This window comes from Miniopterus schreibersii, assembly GCF_964146895.1.
Source record: "Miniopterus schreibersii genome assembly, chromosome: 17".
NCBI lineage: Eukaryota > Metazoa > Chordata > Mammalia > Chiroptera > Miniopteridae > Miniopterus > Miniopterus schreibersii.
Genome location: NC_138117.1, coordinates 33,322,617 through 33,337,100, shown reverse-complemented (window position 1 = coordinate 33,337,100; position 14,484 = coordinate 33,322,617). Strand labels below are relative to the sequence as shown.

The 14,484-nt window shown below is 46.1% G+C and overlaps 1 protein-coding gene across 1 annotated transcript in view; it reads right to left on the bottom strand.

Moving 5' to 3' along the window:
* FER1L6 (fer-1 like family member 6) overlaps positions 1 to 14,111 on the bottom strand; it is a 111,352-nt gene extending 97,241 nt beyond the window's left edge. Inside the window, exon 1 of the mRNA XM_081116505.1 lies at positions 14,029 to 14,111. The gene's annotated coding sequence lies outside the window, so the exon portion shown is untranslated. The remainder of the gene's footprint in view (positions 1 to 14,028) is intronic.
* Positions 14,112 to 14,484: the final 373 nt, after the last annotated feature.

The following is a 14,484-nucleotide window of genomic DNA, read 5'->3' as shown; positions in this document are numbered from 1 at the left end:
AGTAACTCTGAGTCATTCAGATAAGTTAGGAGAAAATGAGCGCACATGTGCACACGCGCACACTGAGCTCTCCTGGAAGCCGAGCCAGGATGGGAATCAAAAGAAGGGTCAGGATTGGCTCCACGAGGAATCCAGACATTTCTACTTATGCAGAAACCATGAAAACCCCACCTGAACAGAAATCAGAAAAAAAAGGAAAAAAAAAGAAATTGTGAAGTGCACCTGCAATCGCACTTAAACGAGGCACAATTCTAATACTAACAGCACTAGCTGGCATTTCCCCAGTTCTCCTCACTCACCTGTGCCTTACATGCAAAACAAATGACATAATTTAATCATGATGGCAATACAGCAACCCTCTGCTACCCATGTTACAGAGGAGGAGCCAAGGCCCAGAGAGGGTAGGTAATGTTTCTGAGGTCACACAGCTCCTAAGCATCAGAGCTGCCACTGGAACCCAGGTCTGTCTGATTTCAGAGCCCAGGCTCTAACCAGTGGGTGGCCATGAGCCTGCCGGTTCCCCTGAGCAGCATGAACACCCTCTTCAGAGCCAGGCTCTCAGGCCATTTCCAAGGTCAAGAGGCCCTGGAACTCACTGAGGTCACGCCACAGGTACACAGCTAAGATGACACATGGTGTGTGACCTGAATGTCAGCTACTATTGTTACTGTTACTATTAGCCCTGAGCCGGAGGCCATTTGGGGGCCTCCTTCCCATCCCTGGAAAGGGCCTTAGTGTGCTGTTTCTCAGACAAGAGGAGCATCCCCGACCCTCTGCCGGCCTCCCGAGAGCAGCCCTTTCTGGGGCTGAGAGGTTGGAGAGCAGCAGGCTCTACGTGGAAGAACAGAAAGTCACAGCTCAGAGGAGAGTCCTGGCCTTGAGCCAGGCCGGCTGGTGGGGACCCCATGGAGGAAGGGGGCAGAGGAAAACCAGAGGCCCAGGGGAGGAGGGAGGAGAGAGCAGCGGAGGCTCAAACCCCCTCCGTGAGCATTCTGCAATCCTGGAGCAATGCGCAGAGGGCCGGGACCATCCGTTTCACTTTCTGCTTACATATTTAGGGCTTAGGAAGGGGTAGAGTGCAGGGACTAAGTCGGGACCTCCGCAGTCGCAGTTGGACTGCCTGGATTCTAACCCCAGCACTCTCTTTGCAACCTTGAACAGGTCACATAACATCTCTAAACTTCAGGGTCCTTGTGTGTAAAGCGAGATAACGAGTGTAAAGCTTTTAGTATGGTGACCTGAACTTAGTGGTTGGTCAATAAGCATTCGTTATTCTCGGTATTCTAAGGGATAGGATTAGGGCCAATGAGCAGAAGCTTCTAGGAGACTCCCACGTCCACTTATTCATTTATCTACTTATTTGTTTATTTATTGTTTATGTTCTGCCTTGATCCAGATGAGCAATTAAGAATCTCTCCACAACAGTGCTGTCTGAACAGTGAAATGGACTGCACTGGGTGGGGGGTGAGTTCCCCGTTCCTGGAGGTGTGCAAGCAGAGGCCTGAGGACCACTGGTAAAGGACATTGTAAAAAGAACAAACATCAGGAAAGGGGTACCTGAGGGTCCCTTTGAAACCTGCAGATACAGTAGAATGGAAAAAATGGGCTCTTGAACCCCCCGGGCATGGATAGATTGGGAAAGTCACTGCCTCTCTGAACCTCAGTTTCCCCATGGGTACAGTGGAGGTAACAGTAAAGTACCTACTTTACAGGATTGTTGTGGGATCCAAGTGAGATGAAGTAAGCAAAGTGCCCAGGCAGTGCCTGGTATATAAAAAGGGCTTTTTAAAAAAAGCATCCTTCCTGGAGACAGCATTTTCCCCTTTGATCTGCCATCATCCTGTGATGAGAACATTAATCCAAGTCTCCTGGGAATCTAGGGGGAGCATACGCAAGGGGGATCCCTTTTGTCTGGAATTTCTTAAAGGAAACTTCAATAATAGTTTGTGCTACCCTGTTTTCAAGAAAAGATACCAGGCAGAGGGCCCAAGGCCAGTACTTTCCAGGCCTGCAATGCCATTGTAGTCCCCAGGGCTCACTACCATGATCATTTCACAGAGGCAGAATGTGACATTCTGGGAACCTGGCCAATAGTCTCCGTAGACTACTTGAAAAGGCCGAGTTACTTCCATCCTCAAATAGGAAGTTGCTTCTAATAAATGACTGTATGTACCAGAGGGAGACATAAGGTTCCTTTTGGAGCATCTTTAACATCAGTGGCCTCAGCATTCTGAATTTCCCATTGGGCAGCCAGTGACCGAGGCACCGGGGATGCCCGAAGTTGCTGTCCTGTCAGGAGAGGAGGGGAGGAGTCCCACCTCTTAGAGACAGTACCCTTTCCCCTCTGAAGCCAAGAGCTCTTGGCCCTGCTGTCCCCTAGAGGCAACTAAGAAAGCTTCAAAGATACTGATGTCTGAAATCACTTTTGGAGATTTTTCATTGCTCTGGAGAAGACCAGTGCTGAGACGGCCTGGTCTAGGCACAGCTCAGACCCCCTGCAGAGGAAACCAGAGAAATCCTTCAGAATTGTCCTAAGGATTTACACCCAGCTCAGCTGTTGTGGGTGGGTGATGTTTGTTTCACAAACACACAAGGCTGTTTGCCCGAACCCCTGAGTCAGTCATCAAGGGCACTCCCAGCCTGACTCCCAGCATGAAAAGCCTTCTTGATAAAATTGATTTCTCCTCCAGGGCCCCACGACAGCCACAGCAGAGATGACAAACAGCTCACCAGCCCAGGACAATCATGCCACTGGCATATTGGGGAGTACAGAGTAAATTGATGACACAAGACTCAGGTCAGGGGCCAGCTCTAATCCACCTGTTAGCGCTAGTATTTGGGGCTGGATGCTTTACCCAGATAAGCATGTTTCTTTCACATGTGACACAAGGACATCTCTTGCCCAACTCACAGGGTGACATTAAAATAGGAAACAATGCTTGTAAAATACAAAACGTGCTGCAAATGATTGCAATGTTGACGACAAAGAAATGGGCTAGAATGTTTCCCTGAATGCATGTAAATTTTTTTAATGTATTGAAATTCACTATGTGCCAGGAACACCATTTTACACACATTATCTCCTAAGCTTCCCACAACTTATCACTGGGCAGATGCTGTCATTATGCATTTTACAAACGAGAGGTTGTCAGGGGTTTCCAGCCCATGTATTGGGATCCGCCAGGAAGACTCACCTGGTAAGTCTCCAGGGCAGTTGCCATCACACCCACGTCTCCAGTCTGCCCAGGATTCCCGCATGGGAACCCTCCCTCTTCATAAAATGATTGAGACTCTCTTGTTTAGGATTTACTGAATCTCCTCCCAGGGTGACCCCAAGATAAGCCAAGAGACACCCAGAAACCCCCATACCAACCTGGGGGGTTTCTCCTCAGGGTGAAAGCTACCATGACTCCGATATCTGTATCCAAACAATAAAAATAGGAAACAGTGCATGTGTTAGACTTGCTGCAGCACATCTGTTCGAGGTGGCGACGCTTCCTATGGGCCCAGGGCCCTCGCTGCTGGGGGTGGGGGACAGCCAGCCTGGGGCATGGAGAGAGGAGCTGGACAACTGGAACCTGGGTCTCATCTGCACACTTTCTAACTGTCACGGGGGCACTGCTCCGAGCTCCAGGCTTCTCTTCTGCGGAAAGTGGCAATAAAGTTAACTCCGCTTTTCTCCCTGTGATGTTATATATCCAACTTCACTGACCCCTCATGCTGAACTGGTAAGAGCCCTACAAATAGCTAATTTAATGTCATGTCCATCCCTCAGTGGGGCCAGGATTAGGAAATGGCTCACAAGCAGGGTTTCCATGTGGTTGTCCACTGTGTCACTAGATTCCCCTACTGGGCTCACCATTTCTACCTTTAGTGGGGAATCAAAGGAGCTCGGGCCACAGGACAAAACACAAAGTTAATTGTGTTGATTTGTGTGAACAGTCCTGGCCCCTGCTGCTCCCCTCCCCATCTAAGAGGACACAGGATACAGGCCACCCCTGAACCTCACCCTTGAAACCCAGAGTCATACCCCTAGTACCTTAAAAAAATCTTTGGCTGATTTGTGAATTTATTTGTGAAAACACTTATAAACTTAAAAAAAATAATTATGTTTAATTATATATTTAATAAAATTTCTTTCTCTAAAAAATAAATTTGCATATAACAGGTCTATTTTAAGAACTAAACAAAACCAAGCTTTACCATCATTCTGAGGTTACCTAAAAAGCTTAGATAATTTCCCAGGTGCCTTCTGGGAAATACCTTCTTGGAAATATCCCATCTGTGCATTTACCTTACTTCTAAGACTGAGATATATTCATTAAAGGCAAACCATCAAACATAGAAACAGCTATAATGTGGGTTTTGACAGAAGATTGTTAAAATATAAATCCTGCTTGCCTTTGTCAAGACTGAAACTTTTTGCCCTGGCCAGTGTGGCTCAGTTGGTTGGGCACCACCCTGTGCCCCCAAAGGTTGCCAGTTTGATTCCTGGTCAGGGTACATGCCCAGGCTGCAGCTTGATCTCCCACAGGGGACATGCGGGAGGCAGCTGATCAGTGTTTCACTTTCACATCAATGTTTTTCTCTCTCTCCCTCTCCCTTCCTCTCTCTCTAAAAACCAATTAAAAAATCTTAAAAAAATTAAAAAACTGACACTTTTCTTCCTCTCTCCGTATGATCTTCCTACCACAACTTACCTGTTTGATACCGTTTCCTTAGGGCAGTGATGCTCAGCTGTGGCTGCACATTGGACTTGTACGGGGAGCTTTCTAACACTGTCCGCCACACATGGCCAGGCCCCACCCCAGAGAGTCTGATTTCGTTGGTCAGCCAGGCAACTAAGGCTCAGTCATTTTTAAAGTTCCCGAGGTGATTCTAAGATGCAGCAGGGTTACAAACCCCTGTGGTTAAGTAATCAGCACCAATGAGTTGTCTTCTCAAAGAGAAGATTAATATTTTTTAAAGAAAGTTCAAAAGATAATTTTATAACCAGAAGGAACAATGAAATTTAGGAAATTCTGAATACTTGGTAGATATATTTGAGTAGGTTGAATAAACTTTACTGTCTAACCCCAACATCTCTTCCACACAATCCCCATCCTGGCAAAGAGGCCACAGAGCTAGTGGACTCTTCTACTTATGCTTAGGATCAGCCCAGTCTTGGAGGAACTGAGTCTGAAGTACCCCAGGCCTGAATGGATGGGGCACTGACTCCCCATCTCACGGGAAACATTTGTTCTTGCCCCACTGCCATTTGGAATCCCCTACCTCACTGGGTAAGTGGGTGTTTCTCTATTAGGTCCTCATTTTGTACATTCCCGCCCCATTGTCCATCATGGTAAGATTGAAATGTCACCAGCTCAACAGACCATCATTGAGAACCTTGATTTTCCATGGAGAGGGTCAACCGAGCCTCAGAAATACACCTCGGAGGATGCTAAGGAATCCCTCCTCCTGCGGTTTCTCTGAATGGAGGGCGACTCTGGAGCAACCCAGAGCTGCATCACGTAAACCACCCAGGGGGAGCCAGTGCTTCGAGGTCTTTGCCAAATGCTCCAGGGCAAGGTGGTAGGATGGTTCTGCCCCAGAAAAATGGGGACTTTTCCTGGCGGGCATCTCACCCACCTTGCAGCACACTGGAAGTGCCCGCTATTGATGCCATCTTCCAAGGCGTGGGCTCCCTTCCCAGCCTCTGGTCACCGGCCCCCCTCCTCTCCTGCTCCTCCTCTATGGCTGAGATCGGGACGTGACCAGGTCGGTCAGGGTGCAAGGAAAACAGAGCAATAACACTGGCAGTACGATTAGGGCTGCTGGATCCTCCCCAACCGCAAGCTTTCTCTTGCCCGGGCCCCTAAGAAAAGGTTCACTTTTCCTGTCCCATCGTCTTTCCAGCCAGGCCAATCAGAGCCCTGACCTCTGTTCTCCTAAGCACAGAAGAAGAATCGACCTTCAAGCCAGAAATAAACTACAGGCCGCTTCCCAACATTTGGAACAAGCAGCTCCCTCTCCCTATCTCCCAGCCTAAACAAGTCTTCAAACCTCCACCCTTTTAAGCTTTCTGCTTTTTTTTACTCCCCAAACCTTTCTCTTCCCATATATTCATGGATTATCTTTAGGCAGACACTCCTCTTGGGTAAGACTAAGGCCCAAGGCTCCTATTCCCATGCGGCCTTCCCTCCCTCGGGTCTACCTTTCCACAGAACTTCCATATTCTACTTTCTGCCCCCACTCCCGAGGGGAAGTAAGTCACTAAGGTGGGGCTTCTCCTCCCCGCAGCCGGGTGGGTGAGTCCATCTGACTCACAGGGAAGTATTTAAAACCAGCGTGGACTCCAGTCCACGCAGCTTCCTCCCATCTAGCTCTGCCAGCAGTAAAGGTGAGGTTTCTATCTCGATTTCTCAATGGGTTTTGAACATATAGGGGGAAGTAAAGGGCTTGGTACTAGCCGTAGGGCCACCAATACACTGACATATAACAGATTTTTGTTACAAGTGAGAATCAGTAAACTCCACATGGGTAAAAAGAAGGTCTAATGAAACTCCTAAACCTCATTTTTTGGTGTCATGGATATTGAAGACAGGTCCTGTGTGAAATTAAATTACTGTAAGTAACTACCCTTGCTAAAATATGTTCTCAGAGCCTTTAATATGCTGATGTTCATTGCGACTCTCTCAGAGGGTAATACAGTATTCATATTTTTCCAAATTAATTTGCTCACACTTTATCACAAAACACCAAATATCTTTATACTTTTGGAGATACCCAGAGAAAGAGAACCTTGGCAACTTTCAGTGCTCTCTTCTCTTTTAAAATGTTTATGAGGTGAGCAGTGATCGAGGAAGAAGCACTGAGGAAACAGAGATCCCAGGATATGTCTCCCATGTCCTGGTTAATTCCTCCTCTGCATCCACACGGCTCCTGTTCCAGTTCAGTGCCTAACTGGGCCCTCTGTGTCCATCCTCTCTCCTCCCTGCAAACTATTCTCCATTCTGCAGACATCTGCAAACTAAAAGAGCAGAGAACTTCCTTAATATAATAAAGAATATCTGCAAAAAGCCTTAAAGTTAATATTATACCAATTGTAAATATTGAAAGACTTCCCCCTAAAATTAAAAAAGAGAGAGACAAGGATGTTCACTATCACTCCTTCTATTCAACACAGTACTAATTCAATAAAGTTTGACTATTTGAATTAATAAATAAGTTTAGCAGGGCATCAAGATACAAGGTCAATATACAAAATTCGATTGTACATCTCTATACCAAAAACAAAGAATTACAAAGTAAAATTGTGAATAAAAGGTCTTATAATAGCATCAAAAAAATTCAAAAATGTAAGAATAAATCTCAGAAATATGAGCAAGACCTCTACACTGGAAATTAGAAAATAAGATAAATGGAATGATATTCCATGCTTGTGAGTGGGAAATGTAATATTGGGAAGATCAAATGAGATAAATGATGTAGCATCCTATTTGTAAACACTAAAGTGCTATATCCTGTACATGTTAATTAAATGAAAAAATAAGATCAACATTCTGTGAACGTCCCTTAAGGCTCCCCACAATGCACCCTCAGCCCACCAGTCCAGCACTTGACTCCCCAAACCTTGTGCTCCCCCCGGTGGACAGCTCCTCCCAAATTCATCACACTTTTGCCCACGATCCCTTTCTCACTCCAGGCCCTCCATGAAGGTGACTTCTCCCATCTCGACCTGCCAGCACCCAAATCTGTATTCTAGGCCCAACTCAGCTACGCCCTTTTATATGATGGGTCTTCCAATTTTGCAAGAGGGGACAAGGCACTCATCCTTCTGGATCCCACAAGCACTTTGTTCCTATCTCTGTTGCAGCATCAGCCACATGGACTACAACGGTCTAAAACGATCATTCTCTGTTATTAGAGGCTGAGCTTTTGAAGGCAGCAGCCATGCCTGTTTACATCCATACCTTCAGTGTCTTAGGTATGCCTGGCACATAGCAGGGCTCAATGACTGTTGGACACATGGAGAGTTAGTTGGGCAGACAGAACATTCACGTAGAAAGCTCCACGAGAGTATACTGGAAGTTCTTTGGCTCTCTTAGAAAATGTATCATAGCAGACAGAAAAGAGCTAGGGCCATTCCAAAACTGAAAGCATAGTGGGAGAAGGGAGCAATCGAAAATATCAGCTGCTAAACCTTGCACTAACAGTTACCTTGGAGCTGCGAAAAAAGTGGAAATTATCCTCCCTGGGGCCCGATGAACTGGTTAAATGGTGCATCAGCTCTGGCTGTCGCCCAGCCTTGGTCTCCATCCGTTTCTTAAAATCACTCCCTTTTCTAATACACCCTCCTTTTCCTTTCTCTTCATCACGACTAAATCCCTCTTATTGGTCCATTATTTCTCTACCACCGTTCCTTAGGTGGCGATTCAACAGAAGTATATGGAGCCTATTTGTGGCCCAGCACAAATGGGCCTGGTGAACAGAGATAAAACTAACAGGGTCCTTAGAGGCCCTCCCAGTGTGGTTGCACTATTATAAGCACAGGAGAGCAAAGCTATCATGGGCAGGCATCGAGTGCTTTTGGAGAATGGGGGAAAGAATGACTGACATGGGACAAGAAGAGCCAAGGAAGGCATCAGAGAAGGTGACACTTTAGTTTGATCTTCAAAGAATAATAAGGTCCTGAGAAGCAAAGAAGAGATGAGTGGAAAGAACAAACATGTATTCATTAGTATGGGTCAGATTCCTTTACATATGGTAACTCATTGAATGACCACGGCAACCTTGACCTCTTCACAATATTAGTCTGTTTAAAAAGGAGAAATTGACTTAGGGAGATTAGGCCATACTATGGACTGAATGTCTGTGTCCCCCAAATCCATATGTTCAAGTGCTAACCCCCCAATGTGATGGTATTTAAAAGTGAAACCTTTGGAAGGTAATTGGGTTTGGATGAAGTCATGAAGGTGGAGCCCTCACAATGGGATTGGTCCCTTTAGAATGGAATAAAAGACCTGGTTCTCTCTCTCTCTCTCTCTCTCTCTCTCTCTCTCTCTCTCTCTCTCTCTCTCTCTCTCCAATGTGCTCTCATCAGATTGTCATCAGATACGTCTCTCATCAGGCACCTTGGATTTTCCAGCTTCCAGAACTATGAGAAATAGATGTTGATTGTTTAAGCCACCCAGTCTATGGTATTTTTATTATAGCAGCCCAATGAACTAAGATGGGCCACTTGTTGATGTAGACAGAGTTCAGATTCGGTAAGCAAACAAGGGGAACAGAACATACAAAGACACTCAAGGAAACTCCCTCTGAATACCGGATGATATTAAGGGTCTTTCCAAGAATTGAAAATCTCAACAAGCCTCCTGTATTTTCAAATCTGAAAAAACAATAGGTACCTCTGGCTATAATGGATACCCTAGTGCCCTATTCTACTGGGTATATTTTTCACATCTGTCAGGTTTCTCTGAGGTTCCAAAACAAGACACCAGAGCAAACTATATTGTAAAAGTCCATGCATTCTGCCTAATCTTCTGGAAATTCATAACACCTCAGAGCTGTAAAGTTTCTTTAAAACCATCCATTGCTCCATCTGAGGATGGAATTCCTTTACACCCAGCTCCATTAACTCCAACCTATTATATTGTTTGAATATCTCTGGGGATGAGGAATTTACTACCTTCCCAGCTACCCAACTATTTTAGTAACAATTTTTTTTCAAAGTAGATAGAGGTCCAGGTGTAACTTTAGTTACATGTTTGACACTCAACCAAGAGAAAGCTCTAATGTTTCAGCAGCTACTTGATGTTGTAAGAGGGATAAAGTAGAGGCTGGTCCTTCAGCGAAAGGCCAACAGCAGGATGTAGAGGGACAGAAAGCCTTGGAGCAGCAGTGAGTGACAGGCTTGGAAGGGGCTTGGTGAAACTCAGGGTTGGCAGCATTTCAAATGACACTTGGCTTTGTTCTGGAAGGTCTCTGCCGTGTGGCACCACACTCAGGCATGAGGTTCACAAGGGCCTTCAGCCACTCTCTTCTCTCCACAGGCCCTGGAGAACAGCGTCTACTGCCCAGCCCCTGAGGTGGCATTTTAGAATAAGCCTCCCACTTTGACAGAGTTCTAGAATGAGGGAACAGCACGTGTGAAAGTCTGGAGGCAAAAGTGAATGCGATATAAAACGTACCCCTCTGCATGCCTGGAGCAAAGAGTGGAGGGAAAGAGGAGAGCAATGAGGCCAGAGCGGTGGGCAGGAGGCAGATCACATGGGAACTCAAGCAGCAGGGAAAGGACTTAGGTCTCACCTTAAGGGCAATAGGAGGTCACTGAAGGGTCAAAAGGAGTAGTTCGTTCTCCCCCTGCCTAGGGATCTTCTCTCACAACCCCACCACTCTCCCTCAACAGCCACACCTTGAAACACTCTCTTGAAGTTTGATCTGAGTACTTAGCCCTGGCAAATGTCACTAAGCTGTCAGTTATAAGTTGCCAGTTGCTTCTCCGACTAGACAGGCCCAGCAAGGCCCCTGGCAGCGGATGCTCCTCGAGGATACATGGCTTGACCAGTACCTCCTAGTTCTGCAGCTATAAGGGGAGGAGGCCTCAGGGGAAGACGCTCTTTTTTTGTGTGTCTTGACCAAGATTCTGTCTCACATGCCCTTCAGAACTTAGATTTCAGAAGCTGCTTGGGAGGAATCGGTGAATCTGGACGAGGGCCTGGGAGATACTGGAAGGAAAGGGGTGGAGTCCTTTTGAGGCCCAGTGTTATTAGAAATACTCTGATAGATCATGTTTGTCTCTGACTGAGGATCACTGGCTGGAAAGAAAACAAAGAGCCCAAAAAAGGGATGATGGAGGGCTAGGGGGATTCACCATGAGGATCAGTGAGTCTGGATTGGTGACCAGTGCCCAGTACTAAGGCTAGACAGTCACGGAGAAGCCCAGCACCTGTTCAGGCTGTGGCTGAGGCTGGAATCCCCTCCCAACTCTATGGCCTCGGTACTGGAATGGCTGAGCATCCAAGTACAAACCAGGGTGTTAGAGCCTAAGGAGGCCCTAAGACCATCCGTTATCAAAGAAGGACTCCCATTCAATAGGACTGTAATTCTGAGTGACAGGAGCAAAATCTGGGACTACAAATGGACTGATCTTGTCTCTTTGTGCTTCCAAAGACACTTGAGAGTAGGAAGGCAGACCTTCATAAAAAATAAGCTGAACACTCTTCTAAGTTGCTTAAGCAATTACTCTGAATGGTAAAAGACAATATGACTTATCTGTAACTTAAGCTAATGAAGCAGATCATGTCCTCACGTATTGCTTGTGTGTCTATCTCTCCCTCCATTAGGCAAGGTGTGACACATACTTCAGTGTTTTGCACATACTGGGTATTCAAGAGGTGTTTATTTAATAAAATGCATAAGACTCTGTCAACTGACAAGCCAGCCCTTGTCCTTGAGCCTCCAGTGACGAGGAGCTCACTACCTAACAACTCAGGCTGATGACCACAAATACTTTCCAAACATGCAACAGGGGAAGTGAGAATTTATATTGGTTCCTCGAAGACAAAAAAGTTCAGAGTGAATCATAACAGAACTATGTAATTTCAATCATAAAGAGATGAAATAATAAATATGAAATTATTTCCATATATATTTTTGGCAGAATGACTAGAGAAAAGAGGTTGAGCAAAAATAGGGGCAGTAAAAAGAATTCCAGATACTTGATGGGAGGGATTAGCAATGATCTAAAGCCCAGGTGTCTGCTCAAGGATTTAGGGGTGAGAGGAAGTAAGAGAAGAAAGACCAAGTAGAAGTCAAGGTGGCCCAATATGCACCCCCACTTTTCCCCTACCCCTTCAACCTAAGGGGCTCAATTTCTATCTGTTTCATATATGGAGGAGTTTGAGTAATAAATGAACTTTTGAAGTTTGAAAACCATTTATCAAGATCAACCTGTTCATTCAACAAATAGGGAAACTGAGACTCAGGGGAAAAGCAGGAACCAGATCAAGGATCACAGTCATATATCTGTCTATGGACATTTCTGTGACTTCTGGATGCCCACTTATCTTGTGTTTCCCCCCAGGAATGCTAAGCCTCCTACAACACATCCTGTCCAATCCTAGTCCAGGGTCGCTGATAACGGATACACATGAATCCCATTCTCCAAAAATTAACTCTCTTCTTCAACAGTGCTTTCCTTCAGAACTCTGGAGCATTACACAAAATGCTCCCAAGGGTTAAATATGATGGCCTGATTAGCTTTCTCTGTATACTCAAAAAGGAAAAAGGAAAGGAAATTCACATCTGTTAAAAGCAAAAGCAGTTCAATATTGTACAGGAAAAACTATGATATTTCAATTATGTTCTACAAAGGGTTTTATCTTTAATCATCACCCAGGACATGCCGAGAGAGGGGGAGTGGAGGGGGAAAAGACCATCAGTGTGAGAGAGAAACATCAATCAGTTGCCTTCTGGATGGGCCCTGACCACGGATAGAACCCGCAACCCAGGTATGTGCCCTGTCAGGGAATCGAACCAGCAACACAGGGTGAGGCTCAACCAACTGAGCCACCTGGGTTGGGCTGCAGAGAATTTTATATCCTTTACATGTCTGAGTTCCTTCATGGCTTCTGCCACCAAAAGGAGGAAAAACCTATTTCCCTGAACTGATTACTTCCAAGAGTAAAAACTTTAATTAATGCAGTCAAATGAAGCTCTCTCATCAGCCAAAACTTGAAGTATAATGAGGCAACTCAATGCAGTTACAAACACCTTCCAGTTATCCACACCCCAGACGTGATCTCAAATTTTTTTTTCTATTCCCACCAGAAATTCATTGCTTCAGTTTTCACTGATGTCTTGCATAGAAGGAAGTAAATCCGAAGGCTCATGTGTCAACCCTAACTCTGAAGGCATTTTGGAGAGAGGCCTGATAGAACAGCTTGCCTTGAGGGAGCCTTTTGTGTGAGGCTTACAGGGCCTCAGAAACAACAGAATCCCATCAAACTCTCTCCCTCACTCAACCAAGATGACTTGAGAGCTCCGCTCAGTTTCCTCTGAAATTACTTTGGCAAAAGCTGGAGTTTGAACCTGTCCGACGGGAGGGGGCAGCTCTCTTGGTTCTGTTGAATTCTTTAGGGGTAACTGTCCATGGAGTTTCAGCCTCAGCCAGAGTCCAAATGTGTGGAGTCCCAAACATGCAGAGGCATCCCAGTTCCTTCCCTTCCTCAACTGGGAAACACCAGAGAGAAGGGTCTGGTCTTGGGCCTCAACCTTGGAGACTCTAGGTCAAGATTATTCCACACAAACAACGAGGAGGGCCTCATTGATCCCAGTCTACTACAGCAAAGTCAGAATTGGAGAAGTCTGTATACTGAACTTATGTATAGACACCATGTATCTATACTTCTATCTGCTTAAAGTCCCAGCTTACACAATGATGAATGCCACACACATTAAACAGAGACAGGGATGCATCCAAGACCTGGGGAGGTAAATAGTGACTGCATGTTCTTTCTGTAAGACATTCCACCCTCCCAGAGCACTTAGCACACATGAGACCCTAACAGAAGCCCCATGTGGGAAAGGAGACTGTGGAATTCCCAAAGTATACAGGGTAAGACACAGGCTCAGGTCGAACTTTGGCTTCATAATACAATTTATAATCTGTATGACCTGGAGCAAACTGTATAACCTCTCTCTGCCTCCATTTTTTCATCTGTAAAATGGGTATCAAATAATACCTGCCTCAGAGTGTCAAAAATTAAGTGAGTTTAGATATGTAAAGCACTTAGAACAGCTCCTGGCAAATAAAAAAAAATAGCTACTACTACTTTTATTTTAAGATGAGAAAATGGAGCTCAGAGAAGTTAGGTAACTTGCTCAAAGTCACCCAGCTACAAATTGGCCATACTGGGGACAGAGCTAGGTCTCCTCACAGCTTGCTGAATGCTTTTCCATCTAGACCACACTGGGATCGAGCCAGTAAACAATTATCCATCGCACAATGTCCCCAGTACCAAGAAACAGAGCAATGGGCCTCACCTTGACACGAGGGCTCCTAACCGTGCCTGGAGCACTCGCCCTCACGAACTTCTTGGACCCGAGGCAGGTCAGCAGGGCAGGAGACACAGCGACCAGACTGGTCTCGGAGGAGAAGGGCTCCTGTCTAGAAGGCAGTGGCCCAGGGGGTGGGTGTCAGGCTGCCCCATCTCCAGGGGCAGGGCCTCCCAGGAAACGCCCTTTCTGTGTGTTCGCCCAGCAGCTCCCTATCTCTGTTTGAGATTCTGCGCCCTCTGCTTGGCTTGGCCACCAGAGTCCAAGACTGATCAGCAAACACAGCAGCTCAGAGCAGGTCCTGAGAGGAGGGGCCACCAACCAACACGTTTTACTCCAAGTCAGGTAGCCACAGGTAGGTCGAGACCCAAAAGAACCGTAGCTACAGACAGTGCAAAAGTCCGGGGCGCTTTCAAGCCTCCATCCAGCCACCCCACCCGGCTC